This window comes from Diadema antillarum, unplaced genomic scaffold (assembly GCF_040938485.1).
Source record: "Diadema antillarum isolate AM-2024a unplaced genomic scaffold, OU_Dant_1.0 scf00000199, whole genome shotgun sequence".
Lineage (NCBI taxonomy): Eukaryota > Metazoa > Echinodermata > Echinoidea > Diadematoida > Diadematidae > Diadema > Diadema antillarum.
In genome coordinates, this window is record NW_027271088.1 from 1,059,313 (window position 1) to 1,074,757 (window position 15,445).

The window sequence follows — 15,445 nt, forward strand, 5'->3', positions numbered from 1 at the left end:
GTTCGGGTGTGAGACGTTGCTGCAATAGTCACGTGACATATACTTTGTTTGCAGGCCCCGAAAATCGGGTGTCACTACCCTCGACGTGGCACTTCATCGTGGCGTCGTAATTTAGAAATTCGTAATCTCTCTCTATCTAATGGTAATTGTAATGTACGAGGTTCAGAGAATGTAATCGCATATTATGAAATTTGTCCTAATCGACAATCACTTATTTTGAATATTGAGGATTTTCAAATTTTCAAACGAAGAACTACTGCTGTTTAGATTCTTTTTTTTTTTTATTGTACCAATACCTATACGACGAAATGAAATGATCTTTAATATATATTTACAAAGATTTTGACATAATTTTTGCACGGGTACACAACGTATATATATTAATTTCATTATGATATTTGTGTGTTTGACAACATGAAAAAGATGACATTCGTTTACATTTTGTGTCTGTAAAATTCTAGAGTGATGGGACACTATTCGGCTGAAAATAAAGAAATACATTGTATATGCAGGGTGAATGGTACAAACTGGTCATGAGCAAGACGGCATAAAAGCCTGCTTGAGGTCATGATAACCTGATGGAGCTACTTGCCCTAAGAGCTGAAGCAGTGATATTACAATCTGAACCCCATCAGTTTCTAATTGACAGATCTCTTGTGAAGCTAAAACGGCGCAATAAGATAATGGTGATACAAATGTATATCCTTACTGGATTACTTACCATGCCGCACTTTATGAATAATGAATCAGCTCTATCAGATGTCCAGAATTGAAATGCCAACGATCATGCAGTCTTGACGAATTCGAGCAATTTTAATCATAGGATTACCTATTCATAAATCAGTCGTATGCACTCCGTAAGTTACAGCCATTTAGAAATGATAATTCTGACATTTAGACTTTATCCTTCCCGCCAAACAGATTGCAGAAGCAGAGAGCTCCTTTACATATTTATTTTTTTTCGAGAGCAGTCAACTGGTTCGGCTTATAGTTTTCAACATTTGATTTGACAGCAAAATGAAAGTAAATATCCTTTTGAATAATCAGAGCGGTGGTTACTGAAACATCAATACATCGCGGATGGCATAGTGTCAAATGTGGATATCTCTTTTCGCAGTCGTTTCGCCTCGAGCATTTTGATCGGATTTGATTTTTGTCAGTTTCCTGATAACTTTCTGGCATATACATCTGAGGAACCTGTGCACGACCGTCGGCGGTAAACTGTCGCGCCTCACGGAAGGGATATCTCGACAGGAACTAAACGTCATCTGCTGATATCCACGTAGGGCATTGCCCCATTTCTACATCGGAAAAAAAAAAATCTTTTCGTGGAGCTCCTTCATTGATTCAGGAAGGTATGGGCTCCGTTCAGACGCCCTCTTCATAGTGGGAAGGTGAAAGACAAGCCTCAAACCGTGTTGGTAGATTTCTGTGATGTTCCTCCAGCTCGTCAGATGGTGAAATGCACCCGTTCGCAATTATGAAGTCAAGCACTATCGACTATTATAGTCACATTAATGACGCGAGAATAAAGAACAGAGCATGGAGAGACATAGCTTTTATTTTTCCCGTCTTCTGATATCTAAGAATAACTAAGAAGAATCGGCAGGGTATATTTGTAAAATCAATTTCAGTTGTCTACGAAATATTGTCCTGCTATGGCAGTTCACACTAGTGCTTGTGGACTCTTATTTTTAGCATTAGTTCACGCGAAGGGTACTCCAACATTGAGATAATTATTACGAGTATATTGACTGCTGTGAGCATAAACTAGCTCAAAATGTTCTCATGAGTCAGTGCCAGAAATTAATCATGAATGAATGAAAGTGAAGCTGGTGCTCATGTTTGAAGAAGAGAAAGACGAGAGAGAATCTAAAAAAAAAAAAAAAAAACGAAGAAAAAAAAAAGAGGGGAGACGAACATAACTTTAGTCCATACAAGGTTTGAAACAATGAATACATGGTTTTAATTCGTTAGTCTAATTTTCAACATACAATCAATGGTTGCGTACTAAAGATTATTGTGTAATTTTCTTATCATATCCTTAATTTTTATGTTCTGTTTAAGAGAAAATGAAAACTGAATTGAAAAAAAAAAATCTAAGAGACACTGGTATTGTACACAAGCGAACACGTTAAAGTAATGCAGATCATTCCAGACAAAATTGATAGTATAATAGATCTGGATTAAAGCATTCATGGCAGGGAGGAAGTATTTCCCTTTGGAGGTATCACTGCAGAAGGTTAATATCCTCGTCAGAAGCGTAGGCTAGAATAATAACTGAAGAGAGTGTGCAAAGAGTGAACACACACGAAAAAAGGTTCAAACAGAGAGAATGATACACAGTGTATACAAAGATGGAGCCGAAGGGGGAAGTGGAACATGAGACGGAAGGCGGGGGGAATAAAAAAGCCGAGAGGGAGCTCAACACGGATGGTAAGACAGGTATGTTTACCAACAGGCAGACGGGCGGTGAAGAACAGTGAGATTAATAACAAGACAGCCCAAAAACGCAAACTACGGAAAGCAGGCATGCAGTAATGAATCCTTCATCAAATGCATTCCTAGACGTGTCTGATTCGAAAATAACGGGTATAATTTCTAAGCCCGAAGCGATACCGCTTTCAGAAAACAATTTTTCTAATTAGAAAGATGCATTACTTGTCTGTATATTTGTTCCTTTTGTTCATTTTGTTTGCCTGTAGCTCCAGTTAATGCTCATTGTCGAGCTTTTGACATCTATCATATCGTGAAATGTGCGAATATATGCCATTATCATCAAACGAATTGGTATTGGTATCCCCAAATGACTAGAACTCAACAACTTTTGTTTTCTTTGTGTCTGTTTATAGGTAAGCTGTTATATTTACATCGATTATTTTATATTAGCAATTGCGGTGAGGACTCGTTGAAAACGATTCTATCTAATTTGGTGAAAACGAATACACTGATACATGTAGGTATAGCAACTTATCCTATGTCTCAGCAAGTACTTACCATTGTATTTGTAATGGTTACCTTTGTTTTAGGAGGGAGGAGGAGTGGGATAATTTTTAATATTTATCGATGACGTAGGAGAGTTCGACATCCTTATAAACTTTTCGCTCCAATGAGCTTGTTCATGATTTACGTAGATACGCCAAACTATAGATGCTCAATGAAGTAAAGAACTAAACAACAACAACAACAACAAAAATGATGAGAGTGATAATTTTACGTATGAAGCTTCGATTTATTCTCCTTGCAAAAAAGGCTATTGATTTAGTTGCAGATTTTCTCCAATGCGCTTGGTCATAAATTAGGTATATAGGCCTATATACGTCAAATTATAGACACTGAATAAAGTAAGAATTAAACGATGAAAATAATAGTTTTACGTATGAAGTTTTCCTTACCGATTTAAATATTTTCCTTGAAACAAAGCCTGCTTATTAAGTTGCAGGTAGTTATGTCCTTATATTATTGTTCGGACATATCACTTTGATATCATTCATGGAAAATTTTATCACAAATCTTAATATGCAGTCCTGTACATTTATTTATATATACATGTATAACTAACGGTGGCCCAGTGGCCCGGGGCCACCAAAAACGCACGTCGGGCCACCATAATTTCAGAAATGAAGAACTTAGTGGCCTGATCGGGCCACCAAAAAAAAAGGTCGGATGTTTGCCTTTGGGACACCAAAAATAAAAGTTAGTGTGGAGCCCTGTATATATATATATATATATATATATATATATATACAATGTATATATGTAAATAATAGATATATATATGTATATACATATATATATATATATACATATATATATATATATATATATATATATATATAATATATATATATATATATATATATATATATATATATATATATATATATATAAACTGAGCGGTTTAAGGCATTGGCATTCCATGCCAAAGACCCGGGTTCAATTCCCGGCGGAGACCAATTTTTCAACTCATGCACTTTTCCGAAAAGGAGGAACAGTGAATGGAATAATGAAGTCAAAGCTACGCAACGATTTCTCCTTCCTTTCTCATATCTCACAGTTTATGTGTATATATATATATATATATATATATATATATATATATATAAACATACATGTATATATATATATATATATATATATATATATGTATATATATATGTTGCGAATTCACGTATTGGCTCCAATGTAACGAAGAATAAACCGGTAATGCAATATTTCGCCAATATAGAGTTTATTGAGCAACTCAAATTTTTGGTGGCTTGCACCTTCTTCCGCGTCGAGAAGAAGGTGGATGGAAGCCACCGAAAATTTGAGTTGCTCAATAAACTCTATATTGGCGAAATATTGCATTACCGGTTTATTCTTTGTTATATATATACATATGTATATATATATATATATATATATATATATATATATACAGATATACAGATACAGATATACATACTCAAATGATGAAATGATGGATCGATGAGAGAAGGTGTGTTTAATTCATTCCAACAATCGTGGACACTCTATTCTCGAGGCTATCATCAGTCCTGTTGTCATCATGATTGAGCCTTAAAAAACAAACCCTGAAGGAATAGTGACGCTGAAACTTACCAGATCAGGAGCACCGGTAGACTTCAATCAAACTTCACTTCCCTTCCATTATGCAAGATAGTGTTACTATATTAGAATGACAAAGCTGCTATGTCCAAACGCAATTTGGCCTTTTCCTCAAATTGGGTTGATATCCCTGAGGTCTACTCAAGTTGCACCAAGTAATAATCAGAATTGTCATTTCCGAAGTATTTTGATGATTTTCAAACAAAGACCAAAGATTGCAGCTTGAATTCATCACGTATTCAATATCTTTACAACAACCACCCCCCCCCCCCATACCACCCACAATTGAGGCCGCGGTCAACCATACACGTAATCTTATGCTTGTTCCAGATTCTTAGAAATACTCCTCTAAAAATATGGAAAGGGGTAAGGGTATTGACCCCCCTATCAAGGGCTTTAGGAAGGGGAAGTTAGCAAAATTTATATCCGCTATAAAGTTTTTGGAAGTGAAGCTAGCAAAGCAGCATGACTAATGTGAAATGTTCTGCGAGGGGCGGCGTGCTTTACAGCAAAACATGCACATCAGTTTTATCAGTAACAAGCATGATCCGTGAGATCGTGCAAACACCAAGAAACCCACTTCCCCAACTTTGGAATTTTTCGGGGTTTGAAAATAATCTTATTCAGAACCGTATTTTTGGATATGTATCAATGTACCGTAAAAGTGAGAGAACTGTATTATCCAATTTTCATTTCTAGTCTTTAGTGGAAAAAGATGCGTTTCTTATATGTTATGCTAATGGAATGAAACTCTATCCTATTTGGCTGGCGTTTGTAAGTAACATGAATATTGTTGGGGAAATTGAAATAAGACATAAATGATTGTATGAATGAACATTAAAATAGATTTGACGAGAAAGGACTTTAACGTAAAGTGGTCACCAATAATACAAATGAAAAATGAAGCCTTGTCGCAAAATGAATTTCATGCGCATTTTTGTGCTACTCTTATCGATTGTACTCGGTTTTTTGGTGTTTAGAAATCTTGCAGTGTCACAGTGAGTGAAAGGTTACTAGCAAATTGTCATAAATCGAATTGTTTAATAACTATACAGTAGGGAATTCGGATATCATATACATTTCAGATTACGTTCAACTTCAATTGTTCGGACGAGCTTTCCGAGTAAATTCAATTTGAGATCATCCAGCGACCGACACGATTTTAGTACCCAGAGTGTCATACGAGATTATAGAGTTATATCTTCCACTTTCCTGGTCATTCTTAGGACCTCCTTAGATCCCGCCTTCAATTTCATAAATTGACACAATTAAGGTCTTCCAAATACAAAAATGACGGGTCTCCCTTCTGATCCCTCTTGCGACGTTTCTCATTATATCCTGTCTTCAGTTTCATAAATTGACACAATTGAGACCTTCCTTACATGTCACATCATCTACTCTTCAAAGCTGCACAGCAAATCCCCAATGATAGGCCTAAGCAGGCTGATAATTCGTCTGCGAATCGAGATTCTGAAGATTATTCAACAGACGCATGTTGATAAGGAAGACAATTACCCATCAAATGCTCATCGCTGGGTGACACGATTGGATCCTTTGCGCCACACTTGGGGACAAGACGTCTTTTCAGACATGATGCTTAGGGAATGGTAAATTAATGGAGGGGGGGGGGGGAGGGAGGGGAGGTTTGGATAGAAGAAGAGTGATGAGCTGGTGACTGGGCGTCTCCATTGATTATACTGATGGAGAGCTTAGTACAGATCGCGTTAGCCTTAGTGGCGCCACAACCGGGAAAGCTTTTTCAACTAACCGTACAAGATCTATTAACGTTGAAGTCTTTCTATACACTCGTGTGTGTGCGTGTATGTATGGGTTTTATGTGTGGCTTATTTCTTTCATACATTCCATCTCGGCAAACAGAGTGACAGAATCGCCATGTTGATTTCTTGTCGACGAGACATTTTAATGGAGGGCAGAGAATAAAGGGGGAGAGAAAATATTGCAGACGTTTATCCCTGCTAATGGTGTTCGCGTCTTCTCTTTCCACTCCCACTCATTCCATCCAGAGCAGTGACAAGCTACAGGGGAATATGGAAGAGGGTCCATCGGGATAGGTAAAAGAGAGAGACAAGATATATGTTTATTCTCCACAATAAATGGCAAGCGGAAATCTTTTTGAGCGACGGAGTAATATACAGAGTAAAAGAGTAAAGAGCAAAAGATAGAGACACGCATAGAAATAAAGAGACAGAGGGGGAGGAGAATATAAGAGAAAGTGGAGACCGAGAAAGATAGGGGAAGGGCGAGAAAGAGGGAGAAAGGTGAAAAAAGAAAGGACGGGAGGGAAAGACAGAGTGAAAGACAGAAACAAGGGGAGGCCAGAGAACGAGAGGGTAGGAGATGCAAGAGGTTATTGGGACAAGGCCAAGGATACTTGACTGAGGCTGTTGCAGGCAATGATCAATGAAATGCAATATATTGTATATGTGGCAAATTATGAAGGAAGTGTTTACCAACTGTCGCACGTTTCCACTACTTCCTATCCGTGCCTATAGGGCTATTACAGGGCGCCAACAAGAACAGTGTACAGTGTCTCAACATAATTATTTTATCTCAAATCCGTATATTCTGTCTCGTTTGTTGGGGCTCTCCGAGGAAGCTTAGGTTTCGATCATAACAAACACCAGACCTTTTGTTCACATTGTTCTTGGAAACGGAGACCTCAATACGGAATACGGAAGAAAGAGAGAAAAGAAATGAAATATACATAGCTAAGTGATATAATGCATAAACGATTGAGTGGCTATCCTTCTCATGTTTCGTTTCAAGGATAGAGTCTTCAGCATGATATCAAGGTATGACTTACTCTTACCTTGTTCCACGTAAGGCAGCTTGTCCTGCAAACAAATCGATTCAGAATTTGTGTTAAAAAAAAAAAATTATCCAATTAAGCCTCTCAAAGATGAGAGACTCACGGAACGATACGTTTCAGGACCAATGGCGTAATACACCTGCTTATGTTCTCCAACCATTGCCAACTGCGTAAAATATCTTTGACAACGTTAAGCTCCTGTTCCACGATGCCGTTCTCGCTACGATTTGACAATTTTCTCAGATCGGGAAGGATCGGGTAAAACCTGAGCCGATCTGGACACAGTACGATGTTAGAACGCTCTAAGAACGCTGCAATTACGACTACCACGTGCTTGCGACGCTCTTACTACGATGATCGGGAGTGAGACATTACAATCTCTGCCACTGCAGTTATACGCTTTAGAACGATGTAGCTACGCTGTCACATCAGTGCGATGTTGCCGATGTTATCCGATCGATGCATGCTGTATTTACGCTCTGAACGATCTGTACGATCTTATCACGCTTTTACCCCGTCCAGAGAACTGAAAAGTGCTCGATGTGCCCCGATGTACCCCGATTCAACTGTACATCCTCAGTCAGTCAACTTTTACCATGCAGAACTAATGAAATATACTGTGGACCTCGAAGAGGCTCCTCAACTCACGGTACTTTTGCAGCAATGCATTGTTCATCAAAGACGTGCTGATCTTTCCCAGGCTTTTTCTTGATGTCCTTGCTTTTATAGTCCGTCTTCCTCCAGTTCTAGATAATATCATAAAATATTCTTCAAAATTCTACTATGTCCTCTTCTTCCTCCTCTTCTAGCATCACGTGCAGTCTCTCTTTCTTCGCCTTTTGGGTAGCTGCTTCGCTGCGTTCTTCTTTTCTTTTTCTTCATCTTTTCTTCTTCTTCGAAAATTTGAGTTCCTTCATATTCTGCGTCGACAGGTGCCGCGACAATGTCCTCCTCCTCAACAGTTTTGCCTCTCGATCTCTTTGGTCTTCTGGCAGACATTTTGGCTGCGATTTTTTCCAGCGTATCGGCTGCGTCCCTTTTAGAGCGACGAGAGCGGAAGACGTGCGTAATTGAGTCTGGGAAGGCGTAGGAACAGCGTAGCCAAGCGGAAACAGCGTAACTAAAGCGGGAATGAAGCGTACTGAGAGCGTTGTAGGAACGGGCCTTGATTCTATACGAGAGTCGAGAACGTAGCGAGAGCGGCGTTAAAGCGGGAAGATCGTCCTTTGATCAGGGAAGAGCGGCGGTCTAAGTTTACTTCCCGTTCTTGTGCCGATGTTACCACGCTCAGAAAGACCTTATTACACTCATCCCGCGGTGTTTACGCTGTCACTACGCTCTCCCCGCTTGCCGTACGATTCAAGATGGGTCAGTTTTGATCGGGGAGATCGGGAAGAAATTTTGAAGAGGTTCAAAATTTCTTCCCGATCTGAAAAAAATGCCCGCTCCAACCCCGACCTCCAAACGCTGCTGCTAAGATGCTTCCGATCCCTGTACGCGTTTGCCGCTCTCTCCCGATCAGCTAGATCGGGACAGATCGGGGTCCAGATGGTGATAGTGGAACGGGGGCTTTACATAGGCTTCCATTTTTCGATCTAATATTTGATTTACTCTTTACTGTACATCCCCGTTGCTGCATTGTCCTTATTCCATTTTTAAACAATGAAGTCAGTTCTATTTTCACAACGGTATATATTTTTAAAGATTTATCACATTAGTGGTAATCCCCCCCCCAAAAAAAAAAACAACAAAACAATCATGATGAATTATGAAGGAGGATGAAAACATATGTACAGTGGGCCGAGTCACACGGAAAATGTAGATGAATAATTAAATGAAATTAGATTTAAAAAAACCACACGAGATAAAACATTTTTCATTATAAATGTGAAAGTTTGAAAGATGTTGACAGAATCTAAAGGTAAGCAAAAATTTCCTATTTATGAATCACTAAACAATCACCATCACCCAATAGCAAGCTCAAAATCCGGTGATGAAAAACACCAGATATTGCTTCTTGACTGAAACTTGGGAAAAAAAACCACCTGAAATAATATAGCGATACATCAACCTTAAATCAAAGTAGGTAGAACAAATAATGAGATGAAAACACTTGGCCGAAACTTATTCAGACAAAACACGACATTTGCGTGTTACGAGCATGAAAATGAAGAAATTGGAAAATTGTGAGTGACAGCAAAATCAGCGGAATTTCGTTTTCATTGTTGACAGTAAAAACAAAATGAAAGGAAAAATATGCATACCAAAAGAAAGAAGGAACTTTGATAAATAATGATTTCATGGAAAATATGAAGTCATCAGCATGTTGACAGGCAAGAGGTAAACAATCCACGATTCGTATGGAGAGAACTTGAGCTTAGAATCCATGGGTTTCATCAAACTGGCTACTCAACAGTCTGGTAATCAGTGGAAGAAGACTGTAATGGTTATTAAACGTTAGCCCCTACCTAAAGTCCAATCTTGGTTATATTCGTTATAAATACTTTCAACAGTTGGAGATAAAACGAGTCCTTGATATACCTTTGCGTTTCTGCAACCTGCATTCACATAGGGTCCATATGACTTATCACGCTCTACGGCCTCGGCCATCAGGCACAACATAGCGGTGAGTGTAGTGTAAGTTATGAAAATAATATCTTGCTTTAATTTAGTACAGTAAGGTAAAGAAAATTGGCGCCTGATGCTAGCTGACTGTAAAGTTCTCTTCAGGGGAGGCTGAAATACTGCCATCTCCCGGGGAGTAAGTGACACCCGTGACGATGTGAACTATTGAGCATCTTTTCAACGGTATTCCATCAAGGACAAAGCAATGCTATACTGAAGCATACACACGGGACTGCCTTATCAGTCATAACCCGGCGGTACACACACATCACTTCAATGAAATGCATTTCTTTCCCTATTTCGGCTGTCGAAAAGATGTCTTGTGTAGATACGGTGACAATTTACAGGTTAATACACGAGGAATATGGGATAACGAATTCAAACGATAGAAAGCCTTTCTGCAGATGAAAAAAGCACATGTACACACTAAAGCAAGAAAAAATAATAATCTCACGCATACATAATTAGAAATCTCCATTTTATAGATCCACTTCAAGCAAGTTTCTTCCCTAATTCGATTATCATGGTCTCGAAGAACATGCAACTGGGAGGATGGAGGAGAGCGCGAAAAGAGAAGGAGGCGAAGGAAGTTTAAAGAAGATGAACAAGGAAAAAGATGGGAGGAGGGGAAGTAGGGAAAAGAAAGAAACAACAACACCAAAAAGCAGCCACAAAGGTCCTCATTACATACTCATCAAGTACTGGTAAGTAAGTCAAGTCCTATATCTCAGAGAGAATTAGTGAAAGTGAATATCATCTTACATTCCACGTTAGTATGACGAGCGTGCTCTGAGCATATAGAGACAGAGACGACGAAGAGAGGGAGAAACTCACAAGGCAGATAAACAGGAAAACAGGAAATAAGGGACGACTTGGAGCGATTTATAGGCAGCCTCCCATCTAAGATCTTCAATAATAAACTAATGTCTCATGATTCAAACGCCAGTAGAAAACAAACTTGCACGGAATATAGCATTTCAAGGATATATTTGTTCGACATATTGTCAAGAGTATTTACCGTCATTAATTTGATGGGTTGAAGAAAGAAAAATACTCTAGACAAATTAAAGATTTAGTACTCCATGTTCTCAGGTTGTTTGCCAGAATCATCGTTGTCCATTATACCATCATGATTTATTAGCGTCAGTATTCACACCACCGATTCCTTTGTGTATAATCGAATGAACAGTGAGGACGATATAAGGAGAAAATCTCATTGATTTGATTTGTTTTCCATCGTTCTGAAAACAGACATACTGCAAAATGGTAACATTATCATTCGGTGTCAGAGACACTGTTAAGTAATCAACGCTGAAAGATGAAATGTGATTCACAATTTACCGGTCAGCGATGTTATAGACAAAAGTGAGGCAGATCATTAGGTACCACGAATATCTCCTGCATAATGAAACATACGTTCTGAACTTTTTGTTTCATAGACCTCGCCTACTGAGAGAAGAAAGTCTCGCATGCCTGTCAAAATTCAATAAATAAACTATCGAATCTAATCGAATTGAATTAGAAACTGAAGTTAAAGCTAAAATATAGGCTAATGTACTTGCAAGGCAAAAATTAATCTCCCACCATAGGGTTTTGCTTTATCTACTTCTTTGCTTTGCTTTATCTACCAAGAAGCCTGCCTGGCTCACTCAATTTGCCAGGATAATGAGTTGTAATGTAGTATTTTAGATCGAAAGAGTTAAATACCCGTTAATATAAGTCGGCTTACCGACTTTTACTCTTGATGCGCCCTCCCTGCTCAGTAGTGGGAAGGCTACTAGTACGCTATGTCCAAGCGGTAGTATTGCGCATCGCATGCAGAACACGCTGGAGGCAATTTAGTCTCGCACGCAGTGGATACTGCTAGCTATGGCCCGATTGGAATCGACGTAAGTTCTCAGATTGTAATACTTCCGGAGAAGCTTTTTCGCTGAAAAATCGCCTTTTCGTCGTAACCGTGCCGAAAAAAATCGTGTTAATACAGCGTTATATCACTAATTCATCATCCATTGCACTTTAGAGCAAAAATCGACAAATCTGCAGTCACACGAGAACTGCGTTTTCACCTTAAGAATTACAATGTTTAGTCCCCATTATCTTAAAGGCAACCAAAACTAAAAAACAGTATGAATTGAGTGAATTTATTGAGTGACATTAGTAGAACACATCAGTGAAAGTTTGATTAAAATCGGACATTCGATGCAAAAGTTATGAATTTTAAAGATTTTGTTGTTGTAATTACTGGATAAGGAGACTACTAGAGTTTATGACGTCATATGTGGACAACAATATAAAGAAAATGAAAGAATTATTCCACAAAAATATTCATTTTTCATGAAAATTACACATTCCATCAACTTGTTACTCACATAATTATATGTTAGGGGTACTATCATTCCCCCTGCTTTCTGAAAGGGGTAAGTCAAGTGCTCTTTCATTTGGGTTGAAAAGTGAAAATATGTTGAATTTTCTTTATATTTTCTTTATATTGTTGTCCACACATAATGTCATAAACAGAAGTAGCCTCCTTATCCAGTCATTTCAACGACAAAACTTTAAAAATTCATAACTTTTGCATCTATTGTCCAATTTTCCTCAAACTTTCACTGATGTGTTAATGTTGCTGCTTTCACTCAATCCACATTGCTCTTTGGGTTTTGGTTTGCTTTTTTTAAAGCGTAATCGCTCAAGATGGTGGTCTCCAGCATTCAATTTATCTTAGTATTTACTGGAAAATACTTTATATCATATTGCATATCTTATCTATGAATGCAATGTTATGTTACCATTTGAATACTGCACTTGTTATTTCTATTTGCGCTTTTGAAATTTGTATTCAATTTGTGTCCGATTGAATGCTGAAATAAATCAAATGAAACAAATCAAACGTGACAAAAAGAGATCGACTTCTCTTACCTATAATAACGATAACAATAATACTATAGTAAAATGGTCTTCTTAATCATCCAGGGTGACCTCTTCAGTGTTGCCATTTACCAGAAGGCCATGCCATTACCATTATTCTAGCGTTGTCAGGTGCCTATCTGTACACCTGGATCGAGAGGGGCGTGGTATGGGTAAAGACATCTTGTCCAAGGACTTGGGCACTGGACGGAGTTCGAACCTGGGATCTCCGACTGAAAGCAAGAAGTCCAATCCACTATGTCACAGTGCTTCCACTTATGACAAATGAAAAGATCCTGAACAGAAGTTGCATACCAAAGAAGAAGAAATCGGTCACAAAAAACTATGATTATATACCTCCTCCCCCGAAAAGACAACAACATGTAACACGCCAACAACATACACCGAATAAATCAACCAACCAACCAACCAATCAACCAACCTAGAATAAAACACCCCCACATACACACACACAAACAAACAAACACACAAAAAGGGAATAAACAGTGGAAGATTTCGAAACTTATTTGAAATCAGATCTCTTTAGAATATTTGATTAATTTTGTTCGGGAGTTATGTGATTTTCTTTTTATCTGTTGGTAATCGGATGTGAAGGGGCGGATTATTTGCGGCTGAGACAGAAAGTTTGGTCATGCACATTGGCAACGGATTTAGAATGACGTCTGAAGAATACAACACGTGTGGCAGATCGCATTGGTAATTCATGACAGCACATGGAATTACGTCGGAAGTAATATGAAGAAGTGGTTAAACAACTTTCAAGGGACATGATCACGTTGGTAGTCGATTGTGCTGCGTGTCATGTATTAAAGATGACAAAGCTGATCACCGATGAATTGTACAAGCTATAGGGACCAGAAAAAGCAAGTAGGATGGAATATTAAGTAATCTGAGACTGCTATTTGGTCTGCTTATTGCACATTTCCACATTAAAGGGGGCATTGACGAATATCTACAAATGAGAAACTTAGATATAAAGGCACATCACTAACCAGCAAATGTCTGCCTGAAACGTAGTGTTAATTCTACCTCCTCAATTGTGCGAGAGATGAATTGTGTTAGGTTTGTTTGTTTTGTTTTTTCTAAAGCTCGTTAGTAGTCTGACTTTTTTCACTGTTTCTCAGCGATATCAATGCTATTCCAACCTCATTTCGAAATCCCTTCTTCAACTGCAGCTCATCACCAGTGAGGCACGAAAAAATCACAAACAGCTATGACGGTCAATTATTCCAGATACATGCTTTCCCTAGACTCGAGAAAGTCGGTCGTTCAAACATTCATCGACAGTAATTACTCACGAGTCACTGGATTCTATGTACCCTGGGATGCAGAGCCACTATTGTTTTGCAGACGTTAGATCACATTTTCCCGCGTTTTCTTATCTGGAGTGTAAAGTGGAGTAAGCAGGTGTGATAGATTAGAGTCACGTGTCGCTGAAACAATATCGTGTATTTTAGATGCGTTTATCACTAATTAATGAATCAGTCTAAATACATATCATTTTCTGCAAATCGGGCCTTTGATGTCGAGGATATTTAAGGAACACGTTTTAGGTCCCCCTCCGAAATATCACGTTTTACAGCGCGTGCACCATGGCGTGCGTGCATTTGTGTGTGTGTGTGTGAGTGTGTGTGTGCGTATGTGCGTGGAGGTATGTATGTATGTGCATAATGATTATGCCTTTGTATTATATGCAAATGAAAAGAATAGCTGCTATTGTGAAAAAAAACCTGTGTGCGTGTGTTTGATATTGTTTAGTTATTAACTCAGTCACCCGATTTTCGTGAGTAAAGCAAAAACAAAATATATACGGTGCCTACAACATAATTATGAAAACAACGTATGTAAAGAAAGCCAGTGATCTATCGATAAGCATAGACAAAATCGCTTTTCGCTTATTTGATGACAGCTTTCTGCGTTTATATTCCACAAAATTTCATATTGTACAGCAATTCAGTAAAATCATCGTTTGTTCCCTTATCCTGAATAGCTCCAAATCGACGTTTTTTCTTCATTTCTTCAATTTGTTATGAGTCCACTGTAGACGTTAATTTCAGTTATGTTCGAATGTACAGATTGTATACCGTATAGTGTACGAAAAATGATGCTGTATTCCACTTGCAATACCTTATCAATGCAGAAAATTCTGAATGAATTGAGTAAATTGATTATGAAACAAGATCAGCTGGCAAAGATAATTTTCACAATAGGGCCTATTGTTTGGTTGCAGTAAAACGAGTAGATGGCATATATATTACAGGTCAAAACACAAATATATCATATATAATGTGTGTGTTTGTGTGTGTCTGCGCGCACGCGCGTGTGTTTGTTTATGTATGTGTATGTTTGAATGTCAAATTTATGGAGAAGGGATGAACAGAAGTGACAGCTGCATGTGACGTCTTCAAGAACCTCGTTTTTACTTGAACCGCGAGAGGCGTTTTCAATTTCCCATTG